The sequence below is a fragment of the Arachis duranensis genome, chromosome 5, assembly GCF_000817695.3.
Source record: "Arachis duranensis cultivar V14167 chromosome 5, aradu.V14167.gnm2.J7QH, whole genome shotgun sequence".
Lineage (NCBI taxonomy): Eukaryota > Viridiplantae > Streptophyta > Magnoliopsida > Fabales > Fabaceae > Arachis > Arachis duranensis.
In genome coordinates this window covers 88,411,290-88,426,505 of record NC_029776.3, presented here as the reverse complement: position 1 = coordinate 88,426,505, position 15,216 = coordinate 88,411,290, and positions in this window count along the sequence as shown.

The following is a 15,216-nucleotide window of genomic DNA, read 5'->3' as shown; positions in this document are numbered from 1 at the left end:
TATGAAATAATTATATATATATATATATATATATATATTGAGATTAGACCAAAAAAATATTGAGATATAATTTTTTTTTTTACATGTATTTAGCCAATTCCACCCTACCAATAACGTGTAGAGATGGATCAATGGTAAAAAAAAATGACTGGATATATACTCACACAATCAAGTCCTTATTTGTTCATAGAGAAAGCATTTGGATGCATAAGGCATAAATATGAAATTGTGTGCTGATTTATTGGCATAGATTTGTCATTTAATTGTCTTATTTATATTGGTAAGCAAATAGATACAAGAAGATAAACCCTATGACCACATATGATATACAAACCTTTTAAATACAGAATATTTTAAACATAAATAAATATTTTAAATGATAATATTTTAGTATATAATACTTTAAATAATAACATAATTTTTTACTTTTAAATAATTAAATATAAATATATAAATATAAAAATTATGAGTATTTTTTATTCATTAAAATTAATTATTATACAAAAAATTTTTAAAATATTAAAATAATATTTTAAACTGTAACATAAAAATAAAAAATAATTAAAATTTTAGTAAAGTATTGTTTTTGTCCCTAACGTTTGGAGTAAGTCCTAAAGTTGTCCCTAACATTTCAATCGTCCTATTTAAATCCCTAACGTTTCAAAATTGACTTAATGTTGTCCTGCCATTAGGGATCCGTTAATAGAATTGACGGCGGGACAAAATTGAGACGATTTTGAAACGTTAGGGATTTAAATAGGACGAAAACGTTAGGGACAAAAACGATGCATAAAAATAAATTTTAATTTAATTTTATCTTTCAATAATATTAGTTTTTTACTGTACATAGAATTCAATTATTTTTTAATTACATCTAAGTAAATTACACTTAATTAAATTACTTTCATTTTAAATAAATTTATTTTTTTATAATTTTAAAAAATTTTGATACATTAGAGAGACAAAAGGTATAATTTATATTTTATTGTATATATATATTTTTTTCTTTTCTGCAAGTTTATATACTAGTCATTCTACAAACTTTTTATGATAACTAAAAATCTTTAAGAGTAAAATTATAAAAAAATTAAATTTATTTAAAATGAAAGTAATATGATTAAGTGTAATTTACTTAGATGTGATTAAAAAATAAATGAATACTATGTATAGTAAAACATTGATATTATTAAAGGATAACAAAATATATTTTTAATAAATTATATATGATGAAAAATATTTTGTGAAACACATTTGTACACCAATTTCTCATATATATATATATATAAAAGTCTGGTCGAGTTAGAGAATAAAAAACTAGAAAAATAGAAAAAATATTTTAAAGTGTAAATAGCTTGATTTTTGTGAGTTTGGAGCTTATTGGTGCTTGTTGGAGCTACCTTGGTAGTTGAATTTTGGTTGAAAGCTCATTTGGGTTATTTTAGGAATCGGTCAAGATATGGTTTTGGTTTTCTCTATGTAGTATATAATATTCATGGACACTTAGACTAGTGACCCATAAGATAGGATTGGATTTGAATGGTTGGGGAGTTGTTGGGTGTTATTGTATGATGATATTTGATGAAATGATGAATTTTGAGTTGATAATGATGATTGGTAGTAAAATGATGAGAATGAATGATTTATGAAGTTGAGGAGAGAATTATGTTGATACATGTGAAATTGGTGTTAATTGATTGGTAATGTAGTTGAAAATTGTTAATGAAGTTTGATTTGTGAGATATATTGACAGGGATGTTGTGGATGGAAAAAAGTGAAGGAAAAAGGTGGTAATTTTGGTGTGATATGGCATAGAGGGTTGATTTTGATGAGAATTGGAGTTTAGAATGGTATGGATTGGTTTGGTTGTATTTTGAAAAAGAATTGTGAAAGTTGTGACTTTGGGTAAAAGTGAAATTTTGATGAACTTTGCTTGATCATAACTTTTGCCTCGTTTTTCAAAATTGGTTGAAAATAGTTTAGAATTAAAGATCTTCAAAAACTCTTTAAATCGGTATAAAGTTTGTGAAATTTGGAATTTTGTAGAGGAAGTTATGATCACTCAAAGTTGGTGTTGAAAATCTGAAAATTCTGCAAAGTTACAGAATTCTGAGTTTTCTGGTATGTGCGCACGCACACTCTGCGTAAATAGTGACCTGTGCGCACGCACACATAGAGGCAGGCAATCTGCCTGCAGCGCTGGCACAGCTTGTGCGCGCGCACATCAAAGGAAAAATTGCATCCTGTGCGTACGCACAGACTTGTGCGCACGCACACGTTGGGGCGGCCAGTCTGTTGGGGGCGCTCGCACAGGTTGTGCGAGTGGACAGACCCATTTATGTTTTGACACCTGTGCATACACACACCCCTATGCGTACGCACACTTTTAAAAATTTCCTGGGCGTGCCTACGCACACCCCTGTGCGGACGCACACGCCCTGTTTCTCAAATTTTGCTTTGTTTCAACTATTTCACGTTTCTGACGAGGTTGTAAGCTTCTATAACACCTTTTAAAGACTTTTGGCCATATTTTTGGGTGTTTAAACATGGGAAATAGGTTAAGGGTCTTAGGCGCTATTATTTGGGAAAGGTTAGCAAACAGAGTGCTAGGTTTCTGTTGTACTGGGAAGGTTGATGATGTGTGCTGAATGGTTGATGAATGAGATGCGAGATCAAGGAACTGAAATGTGAAGGAACAGTGGTTGAAGTGAGTCAAGGACTCTGAATGGAGTGATGTATCCATCTTGTACTAAGAATGTTTTTGAAAATCACTGTACTACTGTTTTATACTGAGGATATGAGACGCTATCCGCCCGGCAGGGACGGTGGTTAATCCCGCCTGTCGATATAGCGGCGGCGGCGTAAGGACGGTGGTTAATTCCACTTGCGCTTAGTTATGAGGACGGAGGCAAGAGATCCCGCTCACATCCCTTCGGATCATCAGAGCGTACAGGCGCAAAACCTTGGATAGTGATCCGAGCACTATATCTCGGGGGTTCCCACACCATGAATCCGAAGGGCAATATCTCCATGGGGATGTGTCGGGTTGGCAGTTGAACCGACAATGTGATATCACAGCCAGTAGGCCAGGCATTCATCATGTGCATTTTCTATCTATTTGTATACTTTGCCAACTTGATATTGTTTCCCTATCTATATAACATGTCTACTTGCTATTTGAATTAAGTGCTACACATGCCTATACTTGTGTTTTATTTGTATTGTATATACTTGTGTTTTCTACTGGAGTTGAAGAGGTTCGGGAGGCGGTGGCGATGGGATCGCTTGGCGGATCGATTGGTGAAGGCTGTGGGATAGCGGTGTTTGATTAGAGTAGAAAATTCCCTAGGATAGAATACCTTTTTTTGGTACCATGGCTTAAGTTGTATTAAGGAATTACATATTATGCTGTTTTGTTTTAGAATACTTTAAGCTTGAATCTTGTGATGGATATAGAGTCTAGGATTGCCTTTGGCGTCCCGAGGTCTAATATCCTACATCACTGGAAACTATTACCATACTGACAACATCCGGTTCTCATACCATACTCTGTTGTGTTTTTCAAATGCAGGTCGCAACCCACCTCGGTGAATTGTCTGATTGGTGACAGGAGCGGAGGATCTTGACTATTTTGTGGAGTCTTTTGATTTATTATATCTATCTGTCTCTCACTTTTGTATTTTACTTTAGCCTAGAGGCTTGTATTGAGAGAACAAAACTTGTATAAGCTGTTTTTACTGTCTGGTTTTATACATGGTCTGTATATGGCTAGCCGGCTTAAACTCCGCAAGTCCTGGCTAGTGTCTTATGATACTACATTATTATACTATGATGTTTTGTTACTCGATACCTATTTCTTGTGCTTTAAGTTAGAATCTTTGCTAGTACGTTTTGCGCTTTTAAAGTCCTATTTTTGAGCTATATTCTTTATCAGGCTTCTAGATAATATTAATTCCTTCTATATAATATATGTAAAAGCTTAGAATTGTCGTAACCTTTGATTAACATTTGCTTTACGATGCGATATAAGGCTTAGGCTAATTAAGGTGTTACAATAATCATCACCCGTTCGAAGAAATGACCCTTGAGGCTTTCCTCTCAAAAAACACTACCGTCACTGATGACGACGTCACCGCTGTTACTTCGCTTCATAATCATCATCCTGTTTCTCATCAGTTCCCGCAGGTGTCTACCGTTGAAGGCTCATCCTCCTCCGCAGCTTAGCCTTTTGCCAATGGGATGGTGCGGTGGTAAGTGAAGTCCCAACACCCTCGTCATCATCAGGAGGAGGCGCTGGTAGTAGAGGAGGAGGGGCAGCTGCGGTGGCAAAGGGGAAAGTGAAAATTCTTATGTGGTAAGTGAGGTTTACTATTCCTGAGAATCTCATTATTGGGGTCTATAATTGTTGAGTTGGAAGGAACAGGAATTGAATTAAAGTTGAGATTTTTCAATCTTATCTCGATAACTTTAAATTACTTGTTGCGGCTTCTTAAATTTGTCATTCCAGTATTCGGTTGTGAAAATTGGTACAAAGGATCAATCTTTTATTGACTCTGTTATGGTAATGTGAAAATAATTGGTTGGATATAGATCTAATTGATTATTGAATACCCGTGAGATATCAACGATAAGTGGAATAGATTCAAAAATATGTTGATGATAATATATATAACATTGATATGACACTAAATGCACAGGAATTAATAGATGAATTAGGTATATATTTTGTGCAATATGATAGAGTTGGATATGTAAAAAGTGATCCGAACCCCAAATTCTCATTGAAAAGTGAAACACTTGACATTGAAAAACTTGTCGATCAGTTACAGATAGGACACAAATTTTATGTCATCGGAGTCTCAATGAGATCGCATGCTACCTTGAGTTGTCTTTACTACATCCCCCACATGCAAATTCCAACATTTTAATAAAGTGCCCTCACGCAAAAAAAAAAAAAAAGTGTCATTGTGAAATACCTCACTACCACATAGGACTGTCCAAATTTCTGTGTTTTTCAATGACTTTTAACTGGTCACGACCATTTTTTCTGTTGATCTTTCTATTGTTATTTTTTATCTTAAACATTATAGTGGGGTCAAAAAGCCAAAATCAAGTTAGAGACATTAATAAAGGTTTGAGCTCTGTTTATTTATAGTTTTCCAAATGGCGGGTGTTAAATCCATTGAATTCTAATTGATTTCCACATTGCTGAGGATTTCAACATGACTATATCCATTGATTTTTATGGAGTCACTTCTTTGAAACTTAAAGGATGCAAATGTTTATGTAAAATGCAATCTAAATATTTTGCACCAAAACATTCATATTTCATAGACAAAATTCAATTTGTAACTTCTAATTCCACCATCCATAACTCTGATTTTTCCCACAGAGATTGGTAGGGTTAACACAATGATAACCAAAATACTTAGACTTATTATATCCATGACTATTAGAACCTTTATCAAGCAATTTTTTTTGGGGGATGTGCAGGGGGGAGAACATGAGAATGCAAACAGACAAATCCATAAATTGTAAATAATAATGGACTATGACTTGGTAGAAAAACAAATGCATCAATATAATTTACCTGTTAAAATATTTCAGAGACAAAAAATTATCAGAAACTTCACTTTCTAATGAAAGAGATGTGCACTGTAATCTCCCATCTTTCAACCATATATATTTAAGGTTCTTTGATATAGATCCAACTAAGTCACAACATGAATCAAAATTCCAATAATTACTAAAATGGCAACACAATCAACCATATATTATTCATTTTATGAAGTTCAGCAACATGTAAAGCAATTAACATCAATAAAAAGTATTTTTGGCTGTAAACACTAAGAGGCAATAATCATCCAAAGATAAGTGCATTCACAAAAAAAATGAATAAATCATTCACCTGTTCTAAAATTTTTAAGATTTAGAGTGATGTAAACATGTTCCAAAAGAAAAATTAATAGAAATAGCTAAAAAATAAAGGAATTTAAACTCGTCTATGATTGATACAACGGATGGTTCACAACTCTGCCTCATCATCATCATTTGCCCCTGGATAAAAATCAAACACCAATAACAAATAAAAAAAAAACAAAAATTCATAAAAACAAATACCAAAATTGAACATAAACATTAATCCAGAAATTGAAATCATGAACAAAAATCAAACAACAATAACAAATAAAAAATAAAAATCATGAACAGAAACATAAACCCAAAAATTGAAATCAGAATCATAAAACCAAATACCAAAATTGAATAGAAACATAAACCCAGAAATTGAAACCATAAACAAAAACCGAACATCAATACCAAATAAAAAAATATAATATCATGAACAGAAACATAAATCCAGAAATTGAAATCATAATAAAAAAACAAATACCAAAATTTTTTAACCCTCACAAATATAACCCAAAAAATTTTAAACAACCAAATATACAGAACAAAAAAGAATGAAATGCATGAAATAAATTCATAGAAAAAACCTTAACAAAAAATAAGTAGAACAAAAAAAACAATTAAATAACTTCAACAAAACAGATTCATACAATAGAACATAAAAGAATAAAAAATAAAGCTAAATGAAGCAAATTCATACCTGAGGCTGAGACTCCATTGGAACATTGGAAGTGGAGTGATGAAGGGGGAGACAGAGTACCACGGCACAAGCGACGATGTTGACTCTCTAAGACCCACACCACCACTATGAGGATGAAGACGAACGACGCAAAGAGAGAAGAGAGATACTGAGAATGAATGAGACAATGAGTTACTGGGATGAGAAGAGAGAGAAGACGAGAATGACATCGGGGTTTGAGATCGACAGTGAATGCTTGATGCATGGCGATGGTAAAGGGCAAATAAACGTTACATGTTACAAAAATTAGGTTCTCCATCATGAAACTTAAAAATATGTGTGGAAAATGTAAAAAATGATAATTGTTATTAAACTCCCATATGGACCATATTTATAAATTATATATTGTGCATATCTAAAAAAACTCAAAAGAGTTGAGCTAGCTTACTAAAGACAAGACAGACATCCTTATCTAGCTATACCACAAAAATTTTTCTTTATCATACTCACCAAGCATACATGAGCATATGAATGTACACATAAGAGATTGCATTTTTCACCATGCTACGCTGTATTTTTTTCATTTCACTCGTGCACATAAATTTGGCTACAATTTTGTCTATATATTTTAACTTTACATAATATAACATTCTTTATTTTTGTGTATTTTTTATGTACTCTTTATGTATTCTTTTAATTTTATTATTTTATCACTTCTTATAATTTAGTAAATTTATATTCATCTATGTTATAATATTGATGAGATCTACTAATATAATACAGTATTAACACAAATTACAAAGTGTTATGTCATAGAGTGGTATATGTCTATGAATTTTATTAACATGATTCAATATTTAACAACTAATGTTGATAAGCAAAAAAAAGAAGAGGATAAACTATTTAAAAACTTGCTTGCAGAGAAGACCAGCCAAATATATATTATGTGGTTAAGAATGGACATCCTCTCTATTTCATTAAATACAACACTTAAAACACATAAAAAGATTACAAAAAGTTATTGAAAAGTATAAGAGACCTTATTAATAGAAGAAAAATACTACAAGCCCTAGAGCGAGCAAAAAAAATAAAGATAAAAGAACATTGTAGGCAACTAGACATGATATTTCAGAATAGAAAAATTATTTTTCAACAGTATTACATTAAGTAAATTTTTTTATTAATTTAAATGTATATTAAACATAAATATTTTATATATGTAATTAATTTTAATTTACATATGAGTTCGAATCAAATAACATCAATTATAATGCTTATACATTTGTATATGAAAAAGTTGTTGAAGAGATACATAAAAAATACATAGAGAGTACGCAAAAATAAAAAAAATATTGTGTCATATATTTCTTAATTAAAAAATTATAAAGAATACATAGAGAGTACATATATTGTAACAATGAAAACATTATTTTAGGATCTGGTTTTTATTGGGTCTGACCGTTGTTAATACTTTTAGAATACTGTATTAGATTAGTTTAAAATGATTCATCAATTTTTCTATTAAACTGCTCGGTCCGGTCTAATTTTAACATTATATTCTTAGACATGCCACCACAAATTTATGGGTTTAGATAATTTTTGGTATCCACACCATAATTACTCCCTAAAAGATATTAAATGTCTTTAGTGGTAAATATTAATTTGTTTCGAAAATAAAAAAGAAAATATTAATCGTTCTCTTTCTAAATCCCAAGAAATAACACTTTTAATTTATTTTAATTTTAGTTTTAATTTGTTATTATTTTTTTATATTTTAAGTTAACTAATTTGATCATATGTTATTTTAAAATACCAAAAATAAGAATTAGAACTAAAACTATTATATTTTTTTTTCCATTTTATTTTAGGATGAAAGTCATATAGTTGATTTATCTCACAGTGTCGTATCACTAAATCATTCTTTTTCAGTCGACTACTTCAAACCATCCACAAGTGTGATAATCTTTTGTATTATGTTATGATCACATAAATATTATAATATAGATATAAATTTACTAAATGATAAGAAGTGATATCATGCTCTATTACCACTTTTAAAATATTAAACTGTACCACTTTAAGGTCCAATTTATTGGTTTTTCTAGTCGATTTGGTTCAGTTTTAATAGTTATGCTCTAAGATAAGTGTAGATAATTTTTTATATTCATACCATAGTCGCTCCGTAAAAGATATTAAATATTTTTAATGATAAATATTAATTTTTCTCTAAGGTATGTCACCACAAATCTATAAGTATAGATAATTTTTTATATCCACACTATAGTCACTCCCTCAAAGATGTTAAATATTTTTAATGACAAATATTAATTTATTTTGCAAATATCAAAGAGAATAATAATCGTCCATCCCTCTCTAAATACTATGGTATAACACTTTTAATTTCTTTTTTGAATTTTAGTTTTAATTTGTTATTACTTTTCTATATTTTAAGTTAATTAGTTTGGTCATATTTATTTGAAAGTACCAAAAATAAGAATAAGAATTAAAACGAATTTTTTTCTAAAATTAATAAAAAAATATTATTTCCAAAAACAAACTATTTCAATTTTAATTTTTTTTGTTTAGGATGAGTTTGCTGCATCCTCCGACGAACTTCTATAATTTTTTTTGTTTAGGAATTCATTTTCTCTGGTGTACCATGTAATTTTTGCCAAATTACAAACTTTTTGTTATGTTATGGGATTTGATGGATCATGTGCCTTATCATTTGTTTAATTGAATGGAGGTACCTAAGTTTATTTATTTGTCTATGATGAATAGAGAAAGGTATCACCAAAGACCTATATGCTTCCATTTTAATTTCATTTTACTATTGTAAAAATATAAATAATTTGCTTTGTTGAGTACATTATCCGTTCGCCTTGGTTACAAGTTGAAACAGGCACTTGACTCGAAGCCAAAACAGAATTTAGCTAGTGTTCTGAAAGGTTCCTTATGTCCTGTGTTATGTTAGGAGAATTCAAAATTTTCAATCTCATGTTCTACATTTTTCTTTTTTTGTATGGATAATCTCTTATCCAAATTGAAAAATAGTGTCTTACTCATGAAGTTTGCATAATTTTATACTTTGTCTGATATGTACAGTAGATTATAACTTCATAGTTTTGTTTTTAAAATTCAGGAAATGGAAAACCTTTCAACATAAGAAAATTTCAAATTATTTTATGCAATATAATGGATATTCCCACGCACTAGATAATCATGGCTACTTCAACTACAATTCAGATTTATTTTATGCTTGAAAGATCATTTTTATTTTCATACTGTTGAATGATCAATTGTAGTATATCAGTATATGCTTCTATTATTAGCCTAATTGTTTTATTTTGAGTTTAATCGAATCCTATTCTACTCATCATCAAACGGCTCTTTACTCTTATCTATTTATTGATTGTTTCATTTTTATCTTATCTTTGTCTCTGGGACCTAGTTGTTATGCTAATAAGTTAGAGAACTTTTAAATAATATTGGAGATTAGAGAATTCACTAACAACAAATTATTGTGATAGATGAAGGTGCGTAAATAAGGAATTGAATATAATAGAGAATCAAAGAAAATATGTTTATAAAAAAATAAATAAAAAAATTACCTAAAAATATATTTGTCTCTCTAAAAAAAGATTTGGTCATTCTCTCTAAATATTATAAAAATTAATCATTTTTAATAATTTTTATATTAACAGTCCTTTTTAATAATTAAATCTCCCTAATAGTCATTTATAATAATGCTTCCAAATAAAAAAAAGGAGGGAGGAATGAAGAACAAACCAAATAAGAAGGAAGGATTAGAAGGAACAAAGTGAGCAAGAAACACCCACAAATTAGAAGTGCAGGGCGACACTATGGCAAGGCTTCACATTAGCACGAGTGAATCCTTGGCGAACTAGATTTTGCTTCCACACCTTTTGTTCTTTGTCTTTGGAAAGAACAACAACAAGAAAATGAATTAAATTAAAACAACATTAAGAAGAAAAAGAGATGAAATTAGAACCAAATTAATATAAGACAAAATCTGAACCAAATTAATAGCAACATAATCTAAACTAAGTAGAACAAGCAAACTAAAGAACGAACGGAAAGAACTACCAAGCCGCATGAAAGGGAGGATGGAGAAGAGTAGTGATGGGCATATCGAGGAAAAGGATGTAACAACAGGAACTGAAGGAGGGGAGCTACACCACAACAAGGATTCGTAGAGAATGATTTGCCTTTACTCCTGTGTATTTACACAAAAAAGGAGAAGGTCTCTCAAAATGGACAAGGTTTCTTAGTGCATATAAGAGGCTCATTGTTTTACATATTGACAAAGTTTTGGTGTGATTCTTCATTATTAGATGTTACGGTATTTTTCAAAAATTTTGGGGGCGGGGTCGATTCGGAGGGGGATTGTTATTGCAGAACTTTTTTTAATTTATTCGCAGCAATATGTAAGGGGCATATTGTATTATTTTAATTTTAAAGCCACAATACGCGGAGGAGGGGTATTGTATTTTTCTTATTAAAAAATATAACTGAAGCATTATAAAAGGAAGAATGGATTTGTTAAGTTGAGTGTGACTGTGAGAGTGTTTTATTTCCTTGAGAGTTTTTAAGAGTATAAAAATGGAGAGAGGTGTCAGTTTGAAAATATATTATAATGATCAAATCTTTCTCCAAACATTTGAGGGTGTAGGTTTTGTATGTGAAAATTTATGAGATGTTGTTATTCCTTTTGCAATAACATATGCAAAATTTAAGATTATACTTTGTCAATGTGTTGATAATCAAGTATTAAAAATAGTCATAAATATTCTTTATAAAGATAACATCTGTTAGTATTTGCTAGATTCGTTTAGTTTCAAATAATATATGTGGTTGATGAAGCAAGTATGCAAGGGATGTTTTCGATCTACCAACAAACACGAGCACAAGTGTCAGTTATCGAGTTATATGTTGAGTTTGAAGAATTAGTTGAGATTGATTTATTGAATCGGGGCCTAACATCGACTAGACGATTTATAACACTGAAAGCGAAGAGGAATTTGAGGGCACTTACTATATTGTTAGTCCAACTGAAGATATGGATGAAAATGATATAATAGTTGAATCTGACATTGCAGATGTGACAAACGCACTAGCGAGCCAACATCCATCTGGAGAGCCTTCTTTCATGCACATTTTAGATCTGACGTTATGAATATACCAGAGTTTCTTGAGTATTTCAATGTAAGTAAGTAAGTAAGTAAGTAAGTAATAATAATAATAATAATAATAATAATAATAATAGCAAGATCATGCCAAGCTAAACTCATACATAATTGCAGAGATGATAAAGCTATTGGTTGAATATGATCCATCTTTAAAAGTAAAATTTGTGATTGCTGAAGTGCAATCAAAATTCAATTATACAATAAATTACCGCAAAGCATGACTATCTAAGCAAAAGGCAATTGTAAAAGTTTTGGTTATTGGGAAGCTTCTTATGAAACTTTGTCGTCGTGGTTTGAAGCAATGGTACAAAAATATACATCGTTGGATTATATGACCACAAACTTAGTACAGTCCATTCAAGGGATAATGAAGGAGGCGCAAAATCTTTCTATCACATCATATAATGAGAAAATCGGTGTTTGTTTCTGGTTGATAAGTTTTAGATCCTACAGTTGCTCTAACAGATACAAATTTGGCTAAAAAATTATTTTCTTCTTTTCATATAGTCTTCGGTGATATTCATATTCAATGCTTAGTTTGATAATTTCCCTTGAATTTGCACTTCACTTGCCACATGACTGTCCAAATTCCTGTGTTGTTGAGTGACTTTTAACTGGTCACGACCATTTTTTTTTGTTGATCTTTCTATTGTTATTTTTTATCTTAAACATCATAACGGGGTGAAAAAGCCAAAATCAAGTTAGTGATATTAGTAAAGGTTTGAGCTCTGTTTATTTATAGTTTCCCAAATGGCAGATGTTAAACCCATTGAATTCTAATTGACTCCCACCTTACCGAAGATTTCAACATGACGATATTCATTGCTTTCTATGGAGTCACTTCTTTAAAACTTAATGGATGCAAATGTTTATGTAAAATGCAATCAAAATATTTTGGACCAAAATATTCATATTTCATAGAGAAAATTCAATTTGTAACTTCTATCCACCATCCATAACTCTGATTTTTTTTTTCACAGAGATTGGTAGGGTTAACACAATGATGACTAGAACAGTTAGATTTATTACATCCATGACTATTAGAACCTTTATCAAGTAGTTTCCTTTTTGGGGATGCGCAGGGAGGTGGAGAAGATGAGAATGCAAATAGATAAATCCATAAATTGTAAATAATGGTGGACTATGACTTAGTAGAAAAACAAATGCATCAATATAATTTACCTCTTAAAATATTCCAGAGACAAAAAATTATCAGAAACTTCACTTTCTGATGAAGAAGATATGCACTCTGATCTCCTATCTATCAACCATATATTCAAAGTTCTTTGATATAAATCTAACTAAGTCATAACATGAATCAAAATTCCAAAAAATTCACTAAAATGGCAGCACAATCAACCATATATTATTTATTTTATGAAGTTTAGCAACCTAATAAATTGATAAAATAATAAAATAAAAAATTAATTTTAAAAATAAACTAATAAAATATATGTTTTATAAAAATTACAAGTTTAATGATGTTAATTTTTATTTTATAAAATTAAGTTTATTCCACCTCCACGGTCTCTCTTCCACCTCTATGTTAGCATATTGATAGCCACAACTAATTATATAGCGAAATCCTATAACAATCCTTTAAAAGAAGGTTTATTCAGTAGTGGAATATGTTATGTGGCATCCTCTAGATTTTTTCAAATTTTTTATGTATGATCATTATTACAATAACACCCATGATCAAATCATCCTCATTTTACTACTCTTCTGAACATCGTGTCTACTTTTCTTATCATTCTTTACAGCTTTATTTACATGTACACATCTGAAATTTTAAATTTCGAATTCAAAATCAATTAAAAAGGGGATTCATTCCCAATTTTCCATCATCTGTGTTCTCCATCCTCTGTTTCCTTTCTTCTCTCTTCCTCCTCTTCTTCATCGATTCTTCTCCTTCATCATCCGTTCCTCCTCTTTTTTTCTTCCCTTTTTTCGTTCGTTTCTTCTTCCTATTCCTAATCTAAATTGGAGATGGAGAAAGTTTATGTACTCACCAAGGCAGAGGATGTCATTGTACCTGATGGCTCTAACCTTCAGAGGAGTCGTCGCGGTGGAACAACGCCAGCGGTGGTGGTAGGGTTACGGCGGTGGATGAGGAGCCGATTGCTATGGTGGTGCACGATGGTATGGCGTGGTCGTCCCCGTGGGTGCGGTGGAGTTCGTGGTAATCATCAATGTGTGGTGATGAATATGGAGGAGGAAGCGGCAGAAGAAAGTATATAGTTGGAAAGTACTGAGTCGAGGCCATAGGGAGCACATGTAGTGAGAGCACAGCAGCGACGACCAGAACAGAGCCGTGAGATCTAATCGGCGTTCAAAACAGATTTGCATGGTTGTTATTTTTTTGTTTTAATTAATTAATTAGATAAATTATGTAAATGATTATTATTTACTTAATCTACAAATTTTATTGTTTGAAAATTTAAATTTTGAATTGAAAATTAATTTGAAAAAAAATCATTTGTATATGTTCATTTTCATTATCCGCACAAATTCTCTTCTCTAGATAAGGATCTAATTAAATAAGAAGCTAATTTATTTTTTATTTTAATGCAGCCCCCAAACATATATCACCAACGTAAAAAGTGCAAATGTATGGACCACTCGCAAATTAATTTTTTCATACTAAGCATAATATGTATTTGTGTGGACTTGGCATTTATACATATATTTTTTTCCTCTAATTTTGGTTAACTTAATTATGACTTGATGGCTAAAAGATTGAAAGTCTCAATGTTTATTTTTAAGCTTTTGAATATCACAAATTGTATTGCTGGGTCAGCAGACAGTACACTAAAATTTTGGGATTTAGAATCCTTTGAAATGAATGGATCTACTAGACAAGAGGTTTCTCATTTATAGTGTCGTGTAATTAATGGTGTTTGGATTCTGTAGTTTTTCTCTTTTAAATGTTTTTATTGTGCATTATTTTCTTTTTTCAAGTTCACCCCATGATGTACAAGCACACATATAGTGGAGGTCATGGTTCTCTATGAATTTCGGTAGATATTTTTGCTTAATGTTTCCTTTATAGTTCCTTTTCGATATGTTGATTTTACTAAAATTATTTGAGATCTTATTTCTAACAACCAAAACTTACTAACAATAGAAATGGACACGTTACCAGACAGCAAAGCTTCAAAGGCTTCTCCATAGTGCAATATGAAGACAAGATCCATGGGTGTGAAGAATTCCACTAAAAAAACTATTAGAAGGAATCACAAATAAGTGGTAATTCGTTTTTCCAATTAATCTACTGATAGTTGTCATTTACTTATGGGGTTTTTGTTGGTTTGTTCGGTATTTTTTGGTTTGTTCTTTTGTCATTTAGTTATTTCAGCAGGGTTCAAGCTATGATAAAAAAGCTTTACCTTAAGTTACCAAGAATAAACCACCAGTTTCTTC